Source organism: Aotus nancymaae, unplaced genomic scaffold (genome assembly GCF_030222135.1).
Source record: "Aotus nancymaae isolate 86718 unplaced genomic scaffold, 86718_ANA_hifiasm-v0.15.2.pri h1tg000011l, whole genome shotgun sequence".
Classification (NCBI taxonomy): domain Eukaryota; kingdom Metazoa; phylum Chordata; class Mammalia; order Primates; family Aotidae; genus Aotus; species Aotus nancymaae.
Genome location: NW_026988422.1, coordinates 78,840,456 through 78,846,455, shown reverse-complemented (window position 1 = coordinate 78,846,455; position 6,000 = coordinate 78,840,456).

The window sequence follows — 6,000 nt, the reverse complement described above, 5'->3', positions numbered from 1 at the left end:
ACTGGTCCCTTCATTTCAGCTGTGAATGGCAGACACTCCTAACTGACAATGGCAACTGTGTTTTTCTCACCAAGTCCAGCAGTCTGCTGACCTGGACACTGATGGAGGCTCTACTTCATAAAGTCCTGGTAGCTCACCATGGAGTAGACTCTGGAGTGTGGCCCTCGCCCCCATGGTCCATGCTGGCAGCACCAATGCGAACAGCACAATAGAAGAAGGGGTTATAAACAAAACAAACAAAAGACCAAACAATGAGAAAAGGACTGTCTCTTGAGGAAGGCCTCCCAGAAATTAACATGACATTTTGGCTCAGATCCCATTGGGAGGGATGTAGGCACATGGCCTCACGTAGCTGCAAGGGAACTGAGGGTTATAGTCCTTATTCTGGACTGCCCTATGCCTGGAAAAAACCTATTACACAAAAAGGAGGAGGATGAATGCTGAGGGACGTAACCACAAAGAGGTTAAATAACTCACCTAAGCCTCCAGAGGCAAAAAAGTGCCAGTCTGGATTCAATGCTAAGCAGTCTGGCTCAAGAGTCTGCCCTCTGAGCCATTCCTTTCTGCTGAGGTTGGCAATCTACGGTCCGTGGGTCAAATTCAACAAAAACTGTTTTTGTAAATATTTATTTGAATATAGCCATGCCCCTTTGTTTACATATTGAGTATGGCTGTTTTTGCACTATACGAGCAAAGCTGAGGCCAGGCGCGGTGGCTCATGCCTGTAATCCCAGCATTTTGGGAGGTCAAGGTGGGAAGAGCACTTTAGCTCAGTAGTTTGAGACCAGCCTAGACAACATAGCGAAACCCTGTCTCTACTAAAAATGGAAAAATTAGTCAGGCATGGTGGTACATGCCTGTAATCCAAGCAACTTGGGTGGCTAAGGTAGGAGAGTTGCTTAAACCCGGAAGGCAGAGGCTGCAGTAAGCTGAGATCACGCTATTGCACTGGGTGACAGAATGAGACGCTTTCCCCCCGTCCACAAAAAAAAAAGAACGTTGAGTAGTTGCAATAGAGAACATATGGCCAGCAAAGCCAAAAATATTTACACTTTTATGCTTTATGGAAAAAGCTTCCAACCCTGTACTGTATTGAGTACATTAAAGGGGATAAAGTATGCAAAATGATTGGCACAGTTCCTGACCCAGAACAAATACTCAAAAAATAGTATTCATGTTGCTGTTGTTATAATAACTGATAATATTGGCATTGGCATTAGAATCAGCACCAGCATCAGATCAGCATCACGATATCAGCATCTCACTAGGCTGCCTTTCAAGGGAGAAGCAGAAATCCCACCGCCAGGGTGAGGCTGATGGAGAGATGAGCAAATCCTTCCAGGGCCCTCAGCAAGTTCTTTTTCCTCTGCCAGGTGCCAGTGGAGAGGTGAAGTTGGTGACCACTGGCTCTCAGAAGGTGGAAGAGGAAGCATCTCCTGCCAAATGATGCCCATGCTTTGCAGGGCTGGGGACAGGCTGAAATTGCAACCTAAAATTCAATGCCTCGAATGTGTAGGTCAGCAAAAGTTAAAAAGAGAATCTGTTGGATTAAAGACTTAAGCATAAGACCTAACACCATAAAAATCCTAGAAGAAAACCTAGGCAAAACCATTCAGGACATAGGCATAGGCAAAGACTTCATGACTAAAACATCAAAAGCATTGGCAACAAAAACCAAAATAGACAAACAGGATCTAATTAAATTCCAGAGCTTCTGTACAGCAAAAGAAACAATCATTAGAGTGAACTGGCAACCAACAGAATGGGAAAAAATGTTTGCAATCTACCCATCTGACAAAGGGCTAATATCCAGAATCGACAAAGAACTAAAACAGATTTACAAGAATAAAACAAGTAAACCCATTCAAAAGTGGGCAAAGGATATGAACAGATACTTTTCAAAAGAAGACACTTATGAGGCCAACAAACATATGAAAAAATGCTCATCATCACTGGTCATTAGAGAAATGCAAATCAAAACCACATTGAGATACCATTTCATGGCAATTAGAATGGCGATCATTAAAAAGTCTGGAGACAACAGATGCTGGAGAGGCTGTGGAGAAATAGGAACACTTTTACACTGTTGGTGGGAGTGCAAATTAGTTCAACCATTGTGGAAGACAGTGTGGCAATTCCTCAAGGACCTAGAAATAGAAATTCCATTTGACCCAGCAATCCCATTACTGAGTATATATCCAAAAAATTACAAATCATTGTGTTGACAATACTCACACAGCTGAGCCTGATGTGGGGCTGGTCATAGTGAGTAGGATTTCAGAGGAGGGAGGCAGCAGGTTTTATCTAGATGGACCAGGGAAGACTTGGAGGAAGATGCCACATTGAAACTGATTTTACAGCAGAGCAAAGCCTCCACCTTTCCCTCCACTCCTACTGCTGTGGCTACTCCACTACTCTGGGTCCCTCTGGGAATTTACATTCCAGTGGAGGTGACAAGTGACCTCCTGAGGGCTGAGCTAGTGAAGGGATAGAGACTCAGGAGACATGCTTCAGGATAGGGGGATGTGACCTATGTTAGGGGGTCAGGCAGGCCTCCCCAAAGACGAGTGTTTTCAGCTGAGCCCCATGGGATGATCTGGAGAGAAGTTTCAAAGAGAAGAAATGAGCTCCCAGAGAGGACAGCATTTTTTAGACCCAAGGGATGACAGAGCCTGGAGCCTGCAGGGGGATGAAGGCAGCTGAATGTGACAGAGCACAAACAGCCAAAGAAGACATCACCAGAGTGGGGCCAGAGCCATGGGGCCTCAGGAGCCACTGCTGGGGGCGTCCTGGGCTTTCTGGCACGAAGAGAACCATTGCATAGTTGAATCCAAGATGAGTTACAGGTGTGTGGTTTCTTAAGCGTGGGTAATGGACAGGTGGGGCTAATTAGGCAATATGGGGTATGGTAAGGGGTCAGCAAGAAGAGAAGAAATGCAGTTCAAGAGACATTTAGGGGCAGATACCAACAGGACTTGTTTGGATTGAAAGAAGGAGCCAAATGGGGTTCCCAGGTGTCTGGTTGGGGCAACTGATTTGACAGTGGCTTTCAACAACAAAACTACTTGTAAATTGCAATTCGTGTGACATGTCGCATTTTCCAGCACACCATCATGTGTATTCTTAGAGCCTTCAGTCACGTGGGAGATGAAGGCACTATCAAAGGACCCAGATAGACAGTGCGAGGATAGCCTGTCCTGAATATGGCAGAGTCCAACCCCCAAGTTCTGGGGAGTCCTCAGACAACTGAGATTACCTTCTTTGATAACCATCTGCAGCCCAGAGGGAGACTACTTCGAATGCCACCTACTCCGCATCCCACCTAAGGAGAGGAGAATAAAGTTGGCTACCCCTAGCTGTCTGGGATTTTTGGATTTTTGCCTTTTTCCCTCTCTCTTCTGTCTCCTATATAAATCCTGCTTATGTAGAAGTCAACCTATTGTTTGTTCCCTCATAGATCAACAAATTGGCTTGTTATAGTACCTATGTCTTTTATTTATCCTTTGACAGGAGGCACTATTATTATTTCCTTTTTACAGAGGAGGAAACTGAGGCTCCGAGAGCTTGAGTGGGAGCCAGGATTCTGATTGTGGTCTTCAGTGCCCAAATTCCCACCTCTCTCTCTAGGACAGCTTGAAGCCTTGATTCTGGCCTGTTAAAGGGGGCATTTCCAGGGAGAAAAAAATCGATGTGGACACACTCGACGTTTCTGATATGATTGTGCTGTCTGGAGCTCAGATACTCTCCATCCGGCTCTTGAAATGCTTGGAGGGATGCAAGGCCAGAGGAAATGTGGAATGTAAGGGACTTGGGCTCTACCTGGGGACATAGAGAAATCTCCCCGATTTGCTTTTCACATAGAGAATTACGTAGGGAAGGTCAGGAGTGGAGAGCGCGGCTCCACGTGGCTAAGTATTAGCAGTGCACCTGCAGGCAAGAAAGGAGCCAGATGGAGGCCACCTGCAACAGCGGGGCTCATTCCCGGAGAAGCAGCGCCATCTGCTGGTATCTCATGATATGACCGTGTCAGACCAGAATGAAGCATTTGGAACGAACATAGCATCTCAGAGATGTGAAATGCTAGCCTGATGTTTTACTGTTTGGAGTAAAATTTCAGACTATACAAGGATTTGCTCCACTTAGGATTGAAAACAAAATCAAAAGCAAGCTGCTATGGTCTGAATGTTTGTGTATGCCCCAAATTCCTATGTTGAAATCTTAACTAACCCCAAGGATAACGGTACTAGAGGTGGGGACTTCGGGAGGTGATCAAGTCATAACGGTGCAATCTTCAGCAGTGAGATTAGTGCCCTTATAAAAAAGACCACAGGGAGACCCTAACCCTTGCTACCATGCAAGGACATAGCAAGAAGGCACTAGCTATGAGGAAGTGGGCCCTCACTAAACACCAAATCAGCCGGGGCCTTGATCTTGGACTTCCCAGCCTCCCACACTGAAAAATACATATGTTTTTTGAGACAGAGTCTTGCTCTGTTTCCCAGGCTGGAGTACAGTGGCAAAATCATGGCCCATTGCAACCTTCACCTCCTGGGCTCAAGTGATCCTCTTACAGAAGACATACTCAGTATTTCAGGTATGATTGTGCTGTCTGGAGCCAAATGCTCTCCCTCCAGCCCTTGAAATGCTTGGAGGGGTGCAAGGCCAGAGGAAATGTGGGGGACTTGGGCTCTACCTGTGGACATAGAGAACTCTCCCTGATTTGCTTTTCACATAGAGAATTACGGACGGTCAAGAGTGCAGAATTTTCCAGCCTTCCAAGAAGCTGCGACTACAGGCATGCACCACCATACCCGGATAATTTTTGTATTTTTTGTAGAAACCGGTTTTCACTATGTTGTCCAGGTTAGTCTTGAACTCCTGGCCTCAAGCAATCTGCCTGCCTCAACCTCCCAAAGTGTTGGGATTACAAGCATGAGCCAACACAGCCGGCCACAATTGCTGTTGTTTTAAAGCCACTCAGTTTATAGTATTTTGTTATAGCAGCCTAAACAGTCTAAAAATTGAGCTTTTGTTAATTGTTCAATAAATAGTATTGAGCACGTAGGAAAATAAGACAGATACTGTTTCTGTCCTTTTGGAAGTTGCATTCTGGCAAAAGATAGAGAGGCTGTACCATCTCTTTTTCTCTCTCTCTCACACACACGTAGTTATATACATACACGCCTGTGTACATATATACATGCATTTGTATACAAGCTTGTTTTAGGTACTGGTAAATGTCATGAAGAAGGAAGAAGAAGAAAAGATAATACTGACTGGGGTTCTGATGGAGAAAGCAGGGGTTTGCTCTCCAGCCAGGACAATAGAAAAGACCTCTTTGAATTAAGATCTGAATCACGAGGACAAGGTAGCTGTGCAGGAAAGAATTTCCAAGGAGAAGAAACAAGAGCAGAGGCTGGGGAAAAACTGAGAAAGAAGCCACGGGGCTGGGGCAGTGCGTGGCCCAGCTGAGTTCCATAAGCGAAAAGGCCTGAATCAGCGAGATTCACGTTTCCCAAGATTATCTCTTGAAAAGAATAGGTGTGTGAAGTTCAATCTTTCCAAATTCCTACATTGCTGGGCACTCTCTCAATTACTTTAGTTTTAATAATTACAGTCTTTCTGGGAAAGCCACATTAGCCTGGAATAACCTCAGGGTGAGCTGTTTGGCCAAACGTATTTAAAGCGATACAACTAGTAATCCCAGCTGGAATGTTGAATGACGTTGTAAATAAGATTTTGAAAAAACATAGAATTTCAGTCAGGCATGGTGGCTCACACCTGTAATCCCAGCACTTTGGGAGGCCGAGGTGGGTGGATCATGAGGTCGGGAGTTCAAGACCAGCCTGGCCAATATGGCAAAACCCTGTCTCTACTAAAGATATAAAAATTAGCTGGGCACGGTGGCGCAACTAATCCCAGTGACTCGGGAGGCTGAGGCAGGAGAATTACTTGAACCTGGGAGGTGGAGATTGCAGTGAGCCGAGATCGTGCCATTAC